This window comes from Camarhynchus parvulus, chromosome Z (assembly GCF_901933205.1).
Source record: "Camarhynchus parvulus chromosome Z, STF_HiC, whole genome shotgun sequence".
Lineage (NCBI taxonomy): Eukaryota > Metazoa > Chordata > Aves > Passeriformes > Thraupidae > Camarhynchus > Camarhynchus parvulus.
The window spans coordinates 60,107,954-60,126,086 of NC_044601.1; the positions used below are offsets into that span (position 1 = coordinate 60,107,954).

At 44.0% G+C, this 18,133-nt stretch overlaps 1 protein-coding gene across 1 annotated transcript in view; it reads left to right on the forward strand.

Moving 5' to 3' along the window:
* PDZD2 (PDZ domain containing 2) overlaps positions 1–18,133 on the forward strand; it is a 202,410-nt gene that overhangs the window by 15,481 nt on the left and 168,796 nt on the right.

Consider the following 18,133-nt stretch of genomic DNA (forward strand, 5'->3'; position numbering starts at 1 on the left):
GCCCACACAATCCTACCCAGGCTTTCAAAGGCAGAGTGAGGAGATTTGTCAGAGCCCGCAGAGGTGTCAAGGTCACCAGGTTTGTCCCATCCTGGATCGATGGTGAGCTGGCAGTGCTGTGGTGCGGGGTGCTCTCAGGAGGTCACGATGCTCTGTAACCTGATGAGACCATCTCTTGCTGCTGCTGCAAAAGACATCAAATGAGTAGGGCATAGACTGGAAGTTGTGTTTGCAGTCCTGCTTTCACAGGAAAAACTGTGGCTTGGATAGGCTTTTGTTGATGACTTCAGCCTTTAACTTTCTGTTCTTTGGAAGAACACACATTTCTCACAGCTATCAGGGGTTTAGCGCCATTAAGAAAACACAACTGTTACATACTGTAACGTTGAATCTGTGGCTTCTTTTTCACTGACCCGTCGCCACCAGTGTTGAGAAAGAGAAGAATTGTAGCCCAGAAGTCATATCAGAAAGCATTTTTTTTGCACTTTAAAAGTCTGTTTCATTTTGCTTTTATTTCCCAGATCAGCTAATTGTGACCATTTTCTTAGAAATGAAGTCTTGGTGTTTTTTAAATTTTAGTAAATTCTAGTTGCTCTGAGCTTTCCCTGCCCTTTCCCCCTTTGTTCTAGTAAACTCATTTCCTTATTCCTGTTATTAAGGATACTTACCATATTGTCATTGGGAAACAGCACTCATTTCTTCATGGAAAGAAGCTGCTTAATGTTTCATGTGTTGCAGTGAATAATTAAATAAAGAAAAATATATTAGCCCACAAAACTAGTTGGCAGCTGAAAGGAAGAATGCATTTGCAGTCTGCTGGGGAAAAGTGACACTCCTGGCCTGGTGTCTTGAAGCATGAGGGTAAGGTTTAAAAGCGAATAGGTCTGGCCTGACATTGAAAAAATCTGGATTTTTCAACTTCCCATGCACTTATAACATTAATCTTTAATTGTCGTATTCTTGAGCTACTGGCTGTGAGATCAGACCTGGAATTGGTGGGGCTAAGGAAAACCAGGCTGGTAAGTGGAATGAAATGTCAGCAGGGACCACGACCTTGTGAACTGTCGGGGATGGAAAGGCTGTCAGCACTCAGGCAGGCAGGGGGCCTGGCAGCCTGATAGCGGATGGCACAGCAGTCTCCGTGTAAATAAGGGGTTTTATTGCCCTTCATAGTCCTTTTCACCCCTTCTGAGCTCTACAGTCATTGCCCCTTTCCTTTCGATTTTGTAATGCATCTTGAAACACAACTGTTGGGCTCTGTGAAAGTGAGGTGAAACACTGGGCAGATGGGATTCTGTGCTGGGAGAAGACTGACTGCTCCCAAATGATCTAAATGAGCCATGGAATTTTTTTCTTTCCAAATGAAACCGAACTGAACTGTAATTTCACAGTGACCTTTGCAGTTTTACAAAATGAGATCAGACACTTGCCATCCTCGTGGCAGAGAGAGCCTCGTTCTAACAGTAATTCAGGGCCCAGTTACAAATTGGGATCTGTGCTGAGTATCTTTTTCTTTACCTCCTCTCATCTAGTTTTTCCTCTCACTGCACATATAATCTCAAATGGGTAACATGCTTTAGTAGAATTTGCTGAGGCCAGAGACAGAGAGTTGTGTGGAGAACAACTGTGCCATTGCACATCCCTTTGGATTTGGTTAGTGTTGGTCTCATCAGCTCAGGTAGGGGCCTTTGTGTTCTTTTTCTAGCCCTGTGTGCTGACATTTGGAGTCTGGATCCCATAATTTCTGTCTGTATCGTGCAATTGCCTTTTGCATTTTCTTTTCTGCGTGTGACCTGCAGCTCTGGCTGTGGTGGGGACACAGTGGGCAGGACAGCAGGGATGATGTGGATCTGGTGTGCTTGATACTCACCAGAGCGACTGCTCAGCAACCACAGAACATTCGCAGCCCTCCAGCCTCCATGTGCTCTGCTGCTCTGCCAGTGTGACTGGTCTGACCTCTGCTCAGAGTGAGAGGTTGGGTTCAATTCAACTTCTAGCAATGTGGGGAGAGCCCTAGGGAACTGTTGCAGCAACCTGAAGAGTCTCCAAAATGAGGAGAAAGGGGACTTTTTATTTCCAAAAAGACACTTAGAAATTCTTTTCAAGGGTTGCGCTGAACCAGTGCTGTTAACTCTTCTGGCTTATGTAAGTACTGCTGAAGTTGTGACCTTTTAGATCATGTCCACCAATTCTTCTCTTCAAATTGACAGACTCTGCACTGAATGGCTCATACTTGGTAGGACAGATACAGAAAACATGAGAAAAACTTTAAGAGGAAATGTGGTTTTTAATTATAATCTCCTGCACCTCATCTTTGGTAGCTCATCAGCTTGTGATGGGCTGTATGGCAGAGAGGATAGAGAGGCAGAGAGGATAGTGCCATTTAAAATGTGCTGCTTATTTCACTGGCTTAGACCTTTACTGTAGACTTGATTCAGCAAGGTAAATAACCACACATCTACTTTGAATTGCATGAATACTACTACTGAAATTAGTGACACTATTCCTGCGGTTCATTTAGGATGCATGGTTGCAGCTGACCCAATTCCTGCTGAAATAAGTGGAAGAATTTCCCAGTATTCTATAAACCCAGGTCAGGTTCTAAATCCGCTTAACCCTTTGAGTGCCTGCTCTGCTGTCTGCTTACCACAGTGTCATGGTTTGGGAGTGGTACAAATGCTGGCATGCATTGCATTGACCCGAATTTTTTCCGTAAGGTGCACCAACAGAGGAACTCTCCTCGGTCCCCAAACACACTGCAGTTCATCTTCTGATGCTGCTCTGTGTCACTATGTGATTCCTCCCCTTCCTTCACCACTCTTGATTTCATTCAGCAGAATCCTCATCTTTCCTGTGCAGGAGTAACAAGCAGGAGGAGTCACTGCACTCGAGAGTCGGTAGGAGGGCAATGGCAGCCAGACCTGGAAATCCAGTAACCCTGGTACCACTGACCTCAGGATTAAACCCTGCTCATTGAAACATGAGCCCAGGCTGCCAAATTGCCCATGATCAGCTTTAAAGAACTGGGAATAAAACCATGCCTGCATCTATTTTCTTTGCAGCAACTTTTTAGCTGGAGGCTCATAACTGGCTGCAGCAATGTGAATAGAGAGCCCCCACAAGAGACCTGGCAGTGTTCAGCTGTGCTCCAGGATCCCATTCTTGGGGTTTTGTTTGTTTGTCGTCTGGATTAAGGGGATTAAAGACTTAACCTTTGTACAGCCTTTCAAATAATAACTTGTTTGTGCTCATACTGCATGTCAGGGAATGATTCCCCCCTACTCCTGATTTCATGATACAAGTGAAGATCTCAGAGTGGTCAGGCTCATGTAAAGTTGTGCTTTAATCCCCCCTAAATTCAGCTCATTGCTCTGTTCTCCGTTTTGTGGTGTTGCTGGGACCAGGGCAGGGTACCTGCTGCAGACCTCTATCCCAGGGGCTGGGAGCTGTCATGTTAGTGGGGGGTCACAGTCTGAGCTCCAGATCCTCATCCAGCTGCTGCGCCTCTGGGCTGTGTTTTTTGTAATCAGAAATAAAATTCGTGCTGCCAGATGGGACCCTGCTGCATGTCAGTGTGTCACTGGCTGGCTGTGGCCATTCCTTACCTCCTGATCCAGAGTGGCTTTTCTAAACAGGTTTCAGAGGATTGTAGTTCTCACTGCAGCCCTCTGAGTGAGTGGCAGTGTCTTTTTTGAGATTCTTTTGGGATTTTTTTGGGGATTATTCCAACAGTGACTAAAATTTTCAAAAGCATCTAAGTGATTTAACAAATTTATTGGCATGTGTGAAAACAAGACTAAGGAAGAGTTGAGGGCTGTATTTAGCTTGAACATTTTTCTTCTACTCCTTGTGCATATTCCACATGCAATTAAGGGAAGACCCAAGGCCACCGTTGGGACCAGCTGGTCCCACCTGCAGGTATATCATCTGCAGGCATGGCCAGGACTTGCTTTCCTCGAAATGGTGCAACACCTGCATGGTCTGAGAGATGCCCAGGAGACAGTCAGGCAGACACACAGATGTGGGTGGCCCTGGCTTTAAGATCTTGTCCTTGGCGCTGCTTCCCTGCAAATAGCACTGATCCAAGAGACTCTGTACATGGGGGTGGGAGTTTTGGGGATTGGATTTTCTGGGGATGGGAGTCCTTGGGTTGAAGTGTGTGAGGACAAGGCATTCCTCTGGCAGTTTTTCCCCTGGCAGGGAGCTTGACCCACCTGGTTCCAAATGGGTAAAAGCAGTTCAATCTTGTGAGTGCTGTTCCTGGAGCTGTGGCAGTGCCATGGGACTCCAGTAGATGCAACTGTCAGCATGGCACTCTGCAGACACTTGCTGGGAAAAAAAAACATGTAATTTTTGCTCTTCCTGTTCTCAATGGACTGGAAGTAACAAGGGCGATACAACTTTATCACCTGGATGAGGTAACAGCTTTCCCATCTGGAGTGTCATCACATTCAGTAATTGTTGCCCCCTCCAGTAAACTACAGCTCTTTTTGAGATAGAGCAGCCAGTGTAAATAGTAATTTAAAAGCCACAATACCTAGAAAAGCCATGGATTTACAAGTCTGTATCCAAGAGTCTCTACTGTCCAGCCATGCTCAGGACATGAGTGACCACTGCTTTTCCTCCAAAGAAGCACAGTACTGTGTCAGGCTCTAACAAAGGTTGTTACCATCAAGGACTTTACTCTAGGGAAATAGCTTTTACAAGAACTGCCTCAATATTGCCTAAAAATGTACTTTAAAGAGAATCCTTAATCAAAGTGATGTAACAACAGGAGTATTTACTTTACTACTTGACCCTGGAACAGATAAGTCACAGAGAGTTAACCATTCTCTGCATTTTAGAGGGGATTTTATCTTGCAAGAAATTTGCCCTACCCTACTTAAATTTAGAAGATGTGAGTCCCCTTGTGTATTCTGCACAGCAAAGGGAATACAAACTGAGCTTGAGCAATGCATGTTAAATTTGCCAGCAGTTCTCACTGCAATAAATACCTCTTGCAACATAACACTGAAATCTGTGGATTGCAAGTCTGTGCTTTCTGGAGTATAATATACTTCATCCACTCCACCAAATGCCCATAAGGAAATCGTAAGTGAAATTAAACCACAATATATGAGAGTCAACTTGCACAGACAGTTGATTTAGGACAAAAGCACCTCATTGTGGCTCCTGACTGTACAATTTTCAGAAACAATTCACAGCAAGTACGTAATAGTCAATAAGTTGGGTTGGACATTAAGCTATGTGGTGGGTAACATGAAGAAATAAATGGAAATGTGGTTACAAATTTGAAACTTTATCTTTGGAAACTCTGTGTAGCATTTTTGAGAGCTCCACTTGACCTGCAACTGCTGGGTAGAGGCAGTAAAAGTGATATAAAGGCAGTGAAAATGAATTAATTTGAAAAGTCTAAGTGAATATTAATAGGACCTGCTATATTCAACAATTTGCAAGCATGTCTGGCATTTATAGATGAACTGTGCTGTTTGTTACATATTACATTAAAGAAGAATCCTGAACCAACATATCAAAATGTCAAACTAACACAGCATTTTTCTTTGATCTCCTTTTTTGTTAAAATGAATTATTGATAGCCTTTTCCGTGGCTGACAGGAGAGATTTCTGATTTTTATTTGCGTATTAGATCAAATCTCCTATTCCTTCTGTAGACAGAGGTCTTTACAACAACATCCAGATACGGCGTGTGCAATTGCAGAGCTTGGATTCTTTCTAGCAGGGAATGTTCTCCCCACCCATCCCGTGCTGCTGTGATTTCTTAAGCTGATATTTTCATTGGACGTCTTTGAGCAAATACACAGCCCACCCTGGAGCCAGCGGTCAGGACGAGGGTGCAATGGCTTTGTGTGGGCCCACAGACCACAGGGGTGGTGGGTGTGCAGCTCCACAGAGGGATCTGGTGCTGGTTTCCCAGGATCTGTGGAGAAAAACCTGTTTGTCTTTTCAGTGATGAGGCTTGGAGAAGGTGTTTTCAGTGATGAGGCTTGGAGAGGTTCGATTTATGCCAGGTTTCGGGGAGATGGGGTGTATGGTTCTGGAGGTTTTGGTGGTACCAGGGGATAACAACGTCTCTATTATCCACCAGCACCTGGTTTGGACATCAGCAAAAACTTGGTCCCTGCAAGACCTCTCAGATGCTCTGAGTTCTGTGGTTTGCAAAACTCTCTGTCCAAATGTCACCCGAATTATAGTTCCAGCAGTCGTGTGCTTCTTAAGGATCCACCTCCCTCCTGGAACTTGGCAGCCCCCAAACCCTTTTGCTGCACTTCATCTGCAGATGCAGAAGTGGTTTTGGCTTGTTTTATTTTAAGGTCAGAAGACTCTGTCAGAGAAACAAATCTTCCTCCTTATGGTCTCCTGTTTATCCTGTTTAGCATTTTTAATTGCTTCCAAAAGATGCTGCTTGAGTTTGGCAGCTGTTGGGGCTCTTCCTCCAACATCTCTGGGTTTATTCAGGCACAAGAAAGGATTGTGCAAGTTGTAGCCATAAGGCTCATGAAAGATTTTAGATTTGCATGGATTTAAATTGTTTCACTTGGTTTAAGTCAGAATAAATTGACTGGAAATGTGGGTGAGGGTGGCCCCAGGCAGAATGCTGCATGGAGGACAGAGGGACACACTTACCTACTTATACTCCCCCATCCCCAAATGTGTTTCTGTTGCTTGCATCCCATTACAGATTTGAGAAACACATTTCCCTCCCTGCAGTTGTGGAATGGGGGACCAGCAGCCCTTGTCTTTCTGTGCCTCCAAGGAGATGCAGAGCCTGTGAGTGCCTTTCCCTGCCTTCTGCTGTCTCTCAGCCAGCAGGTCTGCTAGCTTTCTTCATGCTTTAATCAGGTTTTTTCTCTCCGTTCTGCTGACCCAGTTTAGGCTCTTTGAAGGCACGGCAGAGCTCCCCGGCGGCTGCGGCTCTGCCCTGGGGGGACGTGGATGGGCGGCGGAGCTGAGCCGGCGGAACGGAGCGGCAGCGCTCAGCCCAGGGGAGGAGGGTGCGTTTGGAGGTGTGGGTCTCCTTGGTTTGCTCCCCTGGGCACATCTGGGTGCATGTTTTTTCTCCCTTAACTGCTGCATATGGCGTGCTGTTTTCTGCTTGGTTGTTGGTGTTTTCTTGTTTCTTTTAAAAATATTTATTATTTTTTAAAGGAGGTTTCATTTCAAGGCTGCTGGAGCAGTCCGCAGTGGGGTTTCAGACACGCGTGCTCACACTTCATGCCTTAATAGCACCTGACATAACCTGGTCACAGACACGAGCCAGGCAGATTATCCATCCCCCACCGCTGCTCTGTCCCTCTCCTGTCCCTTTTATGTAGGGCATCCTGCATCTCAGGCAGCATCCCCTGCCTGAATCCCTTGAGTAGCCTGAGGGGAGCCCTCCCTGCCTCCCCTTTTTATCCTGGGGTCTCAGTTTCGTGTTCAGGTGCTGAATTTGTGTCTCTTTTCTCTGTGTGTGGGTGGGGATGCCGGCTTTGCTCCGGCTGCACAGGGATGATTGCAGCTCTGCAGTAATAATTACATGAGCCAGGCTGAGGAGTGATGGTAGGGGAGAGGATCTGTGTGGTGCGATGACTCAGGGGTGGGGTGATGCAAGCCTGGGGCCTGACTTTGTCTTTGCAGACTGCAGAAACTTCTCTCCCAAAAGCTGGAGTCTAGGTCGGGAGTGATTTACCACAAGGCTGCCAGTATGCATTCTCTCTGCTTGGCACTGGCCCCACTTGTTACTGCAAAGGCCTACAGGAAAAGCATGAGACCATTTGTTTTCATGGTTTTTGTTGATATTTGGTGGTTTCCTGCCTGGCTGAAGGATCTCAGGTGGTGTAGGAGGAAAATAAGGACCTGTCCTCATGAGATGCTGTTCGTGATGAATTCCCTGACAGTTTACTTTTTGGAGCATTTATTGCAAATTGATTTTATTTCATCCCATGTTCCATGAACCAAGAAGAGTAATTTTGGCTTGCATCCATATTTACTTTAATCTGGGTGAATCTTCTTGTGTAGACATTCTTTGGGGTATCAGAGGGTCTTCAATACAGATCTGGTCTGGTGCTGTGGCAGCCTTTGGCTGACCCTTGCTGACCCTTCAGCACAGGAGACACCACTTTTTGTTTCCTTTGTCGTACTTACCATGCTTTGCCGTACTTTTTCATGGCAAAAGTCATGGTTCAGTCATGTGGGCAGGAGGTCACCCAGATGGGGACTCCTTGTAGCTGCCCTTCTGATCGCCCTCGTGGTCTCGGCCTTCTGCACACTGTTGCTTGGTTGGTGGCCACACTGCAGAGACTGTTCATAGCCCATCCCTCCTTCTCCTAAATGCTTCTTTAGGTCCAAGCACTCAGCCCTGTAGGAATTGGCACAGAAAGATGGGCTACTGGGTCTGCCTGATGGGTGTCAGGTAGAAACCAGCTTGTTCCAACCTAGGGCATTTCCCATAGGAGTGCTTTGCTGTTCAGGCTCTCTGTAGGGACAGTTGTGTGCAGGAGATGCCATCCCTGTGTATTAAAGCAGAAAGTGCTTTTGTATCTGTTCTACAGACGAAGTATTCTTATTATGTAACCTCTCTTTTTGCCTTTCCCTTGTCTTCTCATACATCTTCATAGGGGTTAATTTTAAACATTAGACCTCTTCCTTCTGAATTCCATTGCTGGTTTTCTCATGCATATTTGTTATTCAGTGAATAAAGCAGGGAACTTCTGAAAATTAGTGTGAGATGTATTTGTTAAAGTGGGTAGGTAGTGGCGCTGGAAGTTTTCCCACAGGTTATTTTGGTCCTGCCCTCAGGAGCTGAGCTGCTGGCAGGGCTGGGCTGCACCAGGGCGCCTGGTGGTTTGTGGTGCACACACAGGCTCTCAGCAGACCCCTGGCTTCATCTTTCACTTGAGATCGTGCCAGGATTTAAGCTCTGCAATGAAAGAAAGTGCAAAAACCCTGCTCCACACACATGGTAATAATACTTTAAGTATATTTATAGAAAGGGCTGGCATTTTTTCCTGTTGGTGTTAAATTATGGTAAGAAGGATAGAAGTGTTACTACAATGCAGTTCTTCATCTCCTCAGAGCATTTATTCTCTGCTGTGTAACAGCTCTGTGTGATACTGATGTTGTATGGTCATTTTTGGATCATTGCTCTCCTGTGGTCTAGGCACAGGTCTTGGAAACCCCTCTGTGCCACCGCATTGCTCCACCTGAGGGATTATCAGTGGGGTTTGTGTGTTTGTCATACAGGTTTGAGAGTTGTGTGGGGCTGAGGCAGAGGTAAGACATGGCATTGATTTTGGACTGATCCTGCATGGACTCAAGCAGAGCCAAGCCCTGATGCCAGGTGCTTTGCACTGCCTCCACAGCAGAAGAGAGTAGCAGGAGCAGCTCAGCTCTTCTGCTAGTGTGCTAGTGCTTTAATTTTTAGTAATTTCTCCAAGAATCAGCTGTTCATATTTTTTTCGCCCCTGTGCAATGGCTGACTTCTTAAAAGCAGAGGCTTGATTTCTTGCAGGCTGTGTTTTCTGTGGTTTTATTAATTTAATCATTATACAGGTGTGTGTATGTATGTGCAGTCACCTGACCAAAAATAGATGCTGTCAGAGCTTTTGCTCCTGCATTCAGGGCATAAAATCTGGCAGTGCTTTGGGCAGCTCAGGTAGCCTTCACACTGATGAATAGAAAAATCTGATCAATTGTTCCTTCAAAAAGCCGCCTTTCTTTTCGAACAGCTCAGACATGCGCTCAGATATATAATACAGGCAGCAGAACTGAGCTGAAATTAATCCAGTCTGTAGTTCCTATAGTGAGAAAATGTCTGGAAAACTTCATAGCAGGTTGCCCCAAGATGGCACTCTGTGTGCATGTCACGTTAAAATAATCTTATGGTTCTGAGAGACCATCTTTATGCACTGCATGTGTCTCTTCCTGGGGAGGTAAGATGCAAGTCAGAGGTGACAGGCATGCAGCAAATATTGTCACCCAGCCCTTGAGTGATGGTCAGTGAGAGCATCAGGGGCATTGTCAGAGGTGATGCAGGCAAAGATAGGAGGATCACAGCAGAAAGGGAACTAGTGGTTTCTGACCAGAACATGACCTAATATGTTTTCATCCTTTTACATGCTTTTTTTGTATTGATAAGGTGGTGTAACTCCCAGATATACATAACATTTCATGCAATTGTTTTGCTATTCCTTTCTCTCCTCCAGTGCAGGGTACAATTCTTTGACTGGGAAGGGAGTCGTGCCCTAAGCAAAATCTGACTGCTGAGGAAGCAGTATTTCCAAGGGGTAGGTCCAAAATAAAAAAATAACTTCCTCTTCTTTTGACAGTGGAAAAGTGCTGAAATATTTTTAAAAAAGTGAGAGGATAGAGGGGAAAAGATGGTACCTTAACTTTAGGTTAGAGATCATAGGATCATAGTTTGGCTTGAGTTGGAATGGACCTTAAAAATCATCTCATTCCAATCCCTCTGCCATCGGCAGGGACACCTTTCCCAAGAGCAAGTTGCTCAAGGCCCCTTCCAGCCTGCCCTTGGACACTTCCAGGGATGGGGCACCCAGAACTTCTGTGTGCAGCCTGTGCCAGGGGCCTCACCCCCCTCACTGTACTATTTTTTCCTAATACCTAATTTAAATGAAATGTTCTCTTTCAGTTTGAACCATTTCCACTTGTCCTGTCATTCCAGGCTGTTGTAAATAGTCCTCCTCCATCTTGTTGGCTCCTTCAGGTCCTGGAATGCCACAATTAGGTCACCCTGAAATGTTCTGCTTTCCAGGCTGATAAACCCCAATTCTCTCAGGCTTTTCTCACAGGAGAGATGCTCCATCCCTCTGATCACCTTGGTGCCTCCTCTGGGCTGACTCCAGCAGGTCCCTGTCCCTCCTGTGCTGGGAGCCCAGGGCTGGGTGCAGTGCTCCAGGTGGGTCTCAGCAGAGCAGAGCAGAGGGGCAGAATCCCCTCCCTGCCCTGCTGCCCACGGGGCTCTGGATGCAGCCCAGGATACATTAGGCTAAATTTTGGAAAATCTTAAGCCCAAGGGGATTAGTCAAATGTATATTTTAATGAATGGAAGATTGTCAAATATGTTTAACTTTGTTGGTGTCTTAGGTAGCCTGTGAGGGACTTTTTTGTTTCTCCTTGTGGAGTAATATTTATGATTCTGCTTTAATGTTTTTCCTTGTCTATCTGAAAAACTGGAAAGAAAATTTTAAAATAATTAAAGTTTTCTCCTTATTCAGTTCATCTGTAGCTGTCATTTATAATTCATTAATGATGTACATGCTTTGAATAAGCCATGTATTTCAAAATGGTTTGTAGAAGGAAAAAATTCTTTCACACTTTCACACTGTATTTTTGATAATAACTTTTATCAACCTATGACTGAAAATTTATCTCCATTTTGAACTTTCTGTAATGGATTGAGATAAAATCTAATTCTGCACTTCACCTACTCCATGGGCCAAACGGATCCTTCATTTAATTAATTCCAGAAAGGAAAGAAGAGAAAGGAGTAATTTACAGGAAGCTCTTGGCCCTGAACCCCCTTCCAAGCAATTGGCAAACTAGGTATGGCACAGTGGCAGTGGGTGAAGCCTCCTTCGTGGGGGCGGGAGATGAAACCTTGAGGTGTGGGATGCTTTCTGGAGCACAGGGATGTTACCCAGCGGTGCTGTCACCCTCTGAGCCCGCTCGGGTGCTCACCCACCGCTGCCTGGGCTGATGCAGACACTGACTGTGCTGCTCCACGGCCTCGGCAGCGCTCACTAACCTGGATCTGATGTGGCATGACAAGACACCAAGTTCTGCTCTGGCAGCGAGGCTGCTCACGTGCAGTGCAGCCCGCCAGGCTCTCCCAGGAAGCGCGAGCTGTATCCGTGCGTAATGGCCTTGTGCAGTTAAGTGGAGCACGCTGCCTGAGATGAAAGTCGAATTTCAGAGCAGGCTTGTTTCCCTCCCCTCCCTCTCCCTGCACCAGTGCCCCTTTCACCAGCACAACGGGATGTCTTCCTGCTTCCCCATCGCTCCCCAAAACACACAAGCCCTCCTTCCTGCGTGGTGTAACTAATCTGGTTTGCTGACTGAGATCTGCCGGGGCCTTTAAAGTGATGCCAGCTACTCTGTACTCAGTGTAGCATGGCAGCATTTCAGAGTGAAGCTAAAAATCCAAATCCAATAAGCAAGGAAATAACCATAAAGAAGAAGCCCTGGTAACCATTCTGTCCATCAGCTTGCTGCCTGATGGGGCAGCTTTGCACTAAAAGTTGGCCATGGACCATATGTTAGAAGTATGAAGACCTCTTTTTTCCTACTTTTTTCCTCTTTAAGCTCAAATCTATGATGAGATGCATTTTTTAAAATCCTATAGGAAAATCACATTATTTTCAGGGATGAGCTCTCAGGCAGTTTGGATTCCTTTTTCTCTCTGTTGGGATTAGCAAACAGCAGCAAAACTCACACTTCTCTTCCTAAATCCCCCTTCAAAATGGAAAAAAGGTTACCCAAGCTCAGGTTTTGTTCTTTTGAGATTTAACTGAAAGAGAATTTCAGTGAGGGGGTTGTGATCCTGTAAGGTGCTGGCTTTCATGAAAATTAGCAGAACAATTTTGTGAAAAATATTTGCATTTCAAGCGAATGCAGATTAGTAAGACTTTTACGGTGAAAAAGACTTTTATGGTTTTGTTAAAAAAACAGGTTAAGTGATTTATTGTTTGTTAAGTTTGTGGAGAGAAGATGACTTTTTAAAAAAGCATTAAATAATCCCCAAAAATATAGAACATCATGTGGGGGAACAGGATATGACAAAAGCCCAGAGTAATGGGGGACACCATCCATAGTGCCAGAATGGGTCCTGGAAGCAGGGGAATGCTTGCTTTTGGAGAAGAATGAAACAGGTGCTGGAAACTCTGTGGCTCTCCAAAATGGCACAGTGGTGTTCTCTTCTGCCAGAGCATTCCAAGGGAAAACTGTTCTTATATGGTTTCATCAGGCCAATTTTAACTTTTATTTTATTTTTATTGTACAAAACAAATAAAGAAATTTGCCAGTGTAGGGAGGATTAAGAGTGGATAATCCATTTTTGTGACTCATTCTGATAAGAAAAGAGCTCATCAACTCCCTGTAGCCTTGCATCTGAAGACAGTTGCTGACAGATTGCACAAAATATGTCCCTGCATTTTTAGGACCCTGAGACAGCATCTTGCAAGCAGATAAAACCAAATAAAATCTGACAAACCGTCTTTGTACTGGAGAGATGAGAGAAAAAGTGCAGATACTTTATGTTAGAGGATTTGAATGTGAAGCTATGAAGAAGGGCATTGAATTATAACTTAAACTCTTTAAATGTTCTCTTGAACATGAAGGATCTTAGTTAATTAAAAGTTATTGCATAACTGCTGCTGGGGAGTGAAAAGTTTATTTTTAATTATACTGTCTTACATAATGGTTACACGATGACAGAGGCAGAGAAAGCGATTTAAGTATACTTTTTTAATACAGTGAATTAAAAAGTGAGGTGTTGATGCATTAATTCATCCTTGACTTGTCCCTGGATCTGTTTCATGGTCTCTGCTTCAGCACACAGTTTTTGAGGACAGTGTCTGTTTGTTCTGGACTTGCACAGCCCACGGCTGTGATGACGACTTGTTGAGCATGGTATTCATCACGATAATAAATAATCTTGTCCACTTTCAGCTTCCCCTTTGATCTTAGAATGTTTTGGCCCGCAGACTGGTACACATGCGTCTGTAACTAATATGCCAACAAATCACATCTATAATTTATTGTAATCGTGGAAAACCTATTTCAGCTGGATGATTTCTTAAGTAATTTGTTTAACTCTGGCTATAGGATTGTATTTTCTGCCTTGATACAAAGAACTGTTGGCTTTAGAAGCTGAGCATGCAACAGTACAATTAAGTATGTTTTTTTTAACCAGAGACAGCATCTACAGAAAGTTTGCAAACACAGAAAGGGAAAGTAAGATAGAGGGGAACTGAATATTTGTGTGAAATGTAGAATAAAAGAGAATCTTGTTTTCTGTCTAACTTAAAAATATTTCCTATTAAATACTCCCTTCCCTTTTGAAGTCTGTGTGTGCCTCATCAGTGTTTGCCAGCACTGGTGAGGTACCACTGTGGGGCTTTGGGTCGTTAGAACTTGCCTGGCTCCTGCATGCTCAGGAAGGAGCTGCTGGAGGCAGCCAGACTCTGCTCCAGCCTCTGCTCCATCTACAGCCCCTGTGTGGGGCCTTGATGGCTGAAATGTTGTGTCTTGAAGTACAATGTTCAATTTATCTAAACAAAATACTTGTCCGGATGGGCCACCACCAGCTGATCAAGCTGACCAAAAAGCAGACAGGAAAACCTCAGGTTGCAGAGTGGTCCTGGGTTCACCCTTGTCGGACTTTAAAAGGTCTGTTTCTGGCCATGAACAAACTACTGCCCATTTACTTCTGCTTTGACAAGCACCCTTCCTACAAAAGGACTCATGATGATGATTGTTGTTGAGCTGGCCTCTAGTGTGTAGGGTTTTTAAGCCAAATTATGGTAGACACCATAATAGCTCTAAGGAAATCTGGTGTGAGACTCCTCTGCTTTATGGCCTTGGCCTGCCCTTCTCCCTCTTCAAATTCTGTAATTTCTGGGAGCACCTAAGACTTTTTTGAGTTACAGAGGACAAGCTGGAATTGATTTACTACCTGACTTAGTGGGGCTTTGAACAGAAACTTAGAGCTATTGAGTATTTCTCGCAAAGTCTTGTCAGAGGTTTAGAGCTTGCTTTGTAAATGCATTTATTAATTAATGTCTGCCTCTCTTTCATGGCTTTGGCTATTATTTTTTTTAATGGAAGCCATCACAAAGGGTTTAATTGCACTGATTTTTAAATTATTTTGTCTTAGAAGTATTTGTTAGGGAAAAAGCATGTGAAATTGAATGGATGTAAAAATTAATAACATCAGATCCTTTCAATAAAAGGGAATTAATGCAATGAAGATATGCAATATCAGGTTGTATCTATGGGGTCAGATATGCAGAGATCCCTGTCTGAGGCACATGAAATCATGAATTTAGAAGGAATGACAATATTGTCTGTTGTTGATGTTACAATATGCTTTCATCCTGTTGTTTGGTGGGGTGGTTGACACTCAGGGGTACCATGTGTCTGGTGTTATCATGCATCTCTATGAACAGCAGGCTTGTGCACTGCCCTTCCCTTTCATGCTTGTCCATGTATCTTCAATTGTCATCTAAGTATAAAGCCCAAAACTCAGTAATTTGATTGTTCATTTGTAAGCTTCTTATGTAGGTCAGTGCTTCTTATGTCCTTTAGAAGGGCTTAATTAAACTCTTTTCGGGTAGCTGGAAAAAGTAGGACAGGAAGGCAGGATGTCAAGTAACTCTTCAAACCAGTCTGATCTCCCATGACCAGGGCAGGTCCTGGAAACCCTGGACTGGGATTAAGATGCCTGCATGATTTTGAGTGCTAGAATCCTGCACCTTTATTTTGGCAAATATCAGGGGAATATTGCATATTGTTTATCATAATTTTCCTTAAATATTAGTGGGGAGTGTGTGCCAATTGTGAAACTGAAAGAAGAGTCTTAATGGAGAGGCACTGAGGCCAGAGATGGTGTTGGGGGTGGGACTTGATGGGTGGAATGGTTCAGCTCCACATCCTCAAACTGCAGAAATATGCTGCCTGGGGAAGGCACACGAAGGAGCAGCAGCAAGCAGCAAATAACCCCATCTATACCCCAGGAATACAAATGGTGTGCATTTGGGTATATGGTGTTAGATGCAGCATTTAGACATTACAGGATGGGGATGCCATAAAAGACTGCAGAGAGCAAATACTGCTGAGCCCTGACAAACCTCTTTAGCTGGCCAGCACACCAGAACCATCACCTTCTCAAAGGCACTTCGCCTTTTCTTTCCTCTTTGTTAATTAGATGCAAGAAAAGAGTAAAAGTCTCTGATTTAAGCACTGGCTTACTGAGCTCAGCCCTGAAAATTGAAATCTGTCTGCGACTGGGAGTTGTTGGCTTCTGCTCCATGGTTCTCTGGGGAAGAGCTGCTCACTCTCACAGCTGATTTCCCTGGGGTTTGGCTGAAAATCCTCTGCTGCTGCTGCCTCCTTGTGCCTCTGTGTATCCCAGGGGGAGACAGTCAGTGTCCTGCTTCCTTTCTGGCATTTTCAGATGGGAGGTTTGTGAGTTTTAGATCAACTAGAAACCAAGACAAGGTAGAACTTAGATTCATTTGAGAGGGGTTTTTTGTTTTTGTTTTTGTTTTTGTTTTTTTTTTTGTTTTGTTTGTTTGTTTGTTTGTTTTTGTCATTGTTGTTGTTTTCTGGTGGGGTTTTTTGGTTGGTTTTTTTTTTGGCAGGGGGAGGCAGTGTCCACTGATTTACTAATTTGTTTTTCTAACTCATTAATTTCCACCCCCTAAATGTAACCAGAAAGGAGGCGGCATCACTTGGCAAAGAAACATTTAGGTTAAGTTTCGTTTTGCTGGAAATGTTTTTCCTTAGTTGTTAAAAACAGATTGAGGTTTTTGACAGCACAGTGTGGTGTCCAGCCCAAGTGTGGGTGGCAGGGAACTCTTCGTAGGGGGGTGCCAGATGTTTTTCTCTGCCTCAGGGGAATATCTTTAAAAATACTCACCCTTCTGGTGAGATCTGCTGCTGCACAAACTGCAGAAACTTAGAGGGATCCCAAACATTTGTGCTGCCTGTGGACACTGAACTGGTGCTCTTGCACATCTAGAGCTCAGTAGGAAGCCAGGGGATCTTTGGTCTTAGAAGCTCCGTGACCAGACATGTCCCTGACTCATCATCTCCAGTGCACTGCTACTGCAAATTATTTGAATTTCCTGTGAGTCTGTAACCAAGGTAATGGCACTCGTTGTCACTGGTGGAGCTGGCTGTCCTGTTTCACTCATGGATTTTCTTTCTGATGGTACTTTGGGAATGGTTGTCTCTGGCTGAATGACATGATCTCTGTTTTGCTTGGTGATTGAAAGTGTCTGCTTTGATCTTGAAATCAGAGCTGAAACTTTTCTTCCACTGATGTTTGCTTTACCCATGCCTAACTGCTGTTAGATGGATATTGACTTCAACTCTGTGAATATCTGTTCTTCTGCACTGTGCTTTGGGGTCAGTATGGAAAAAAATATGTCTTTGTTCTTAGAGAGAGCACAGCATTCTGTGGGAGTGCTCTCAGCCTCTAGGGATCTTTGTCTGTCTTCTGATGGGTGTCTATTTTTGTTTTGAGGAGATTTCTGGACCAGAAAGTCAACAAAATGTAGGTCCAGAGGGATAATGGGAGTTGTGGAATCCAGCTGCCCATCTTAGAGCAGAACAATATGCTTAGGCCATCCCTGATGGATGGGTCCTAGCTTATTTAGCCTATTCTTCAAAAAACCTAAGGCAAAATCATCTTCTACTAGCTTGCTCCACTGCCCTCTCCTTGCAGGTTTTTTCTAATGTGTACCCTAGATATTCCTTGTTGGCAATTAAGCTGATTAATTTTTGGTTTACTCTCAATGGACATATAGTACAATTCACTGCTGTCCTTTTTGCAGCCTTGCACAGCTTTGAAGACTTAATGAGTTCAGACCTCTCTTTCTGAGCATACATACATTCCTTTCTTTGAGCCTTTCCACAGAGGGACATCCACCCCTGCAGTAAAATAGCCAAAATCTGGAATATTTCTCTTGGTCACCTACTAGGTTGTCTGGGAATTTTTCTCACTGTATGCAGTGAAGATGATTCATGGAAAAATGCTGGTTATAATCTGTCATGGCTATCTTTATTTTTAAGAAGTTTTTTTTTTAACCTCTTTATAAAGATGACTTTAGCAGATATGAGCACATGTAAGCAAAAAAAAAATCTTCTTTAACACAAATATTATTGAAGTTCCTTTTTACACAGCAACAATTTAAATGCTTCTTACTTCCTTTCAAAATATAGGATGGAAAGATTTAGGGAATGATGGGCATTTTTTCTTCCTTCTTACCTCAAAACTCTGCTGCAAAAATTGTGCATCTTCCAGAATACCACAGGGCAATTTTGTAAATGTGAGGACAACCAGAGCTTGAGTTGCTTTGTGGATTTGAATGACTTCAGACTATTTTCT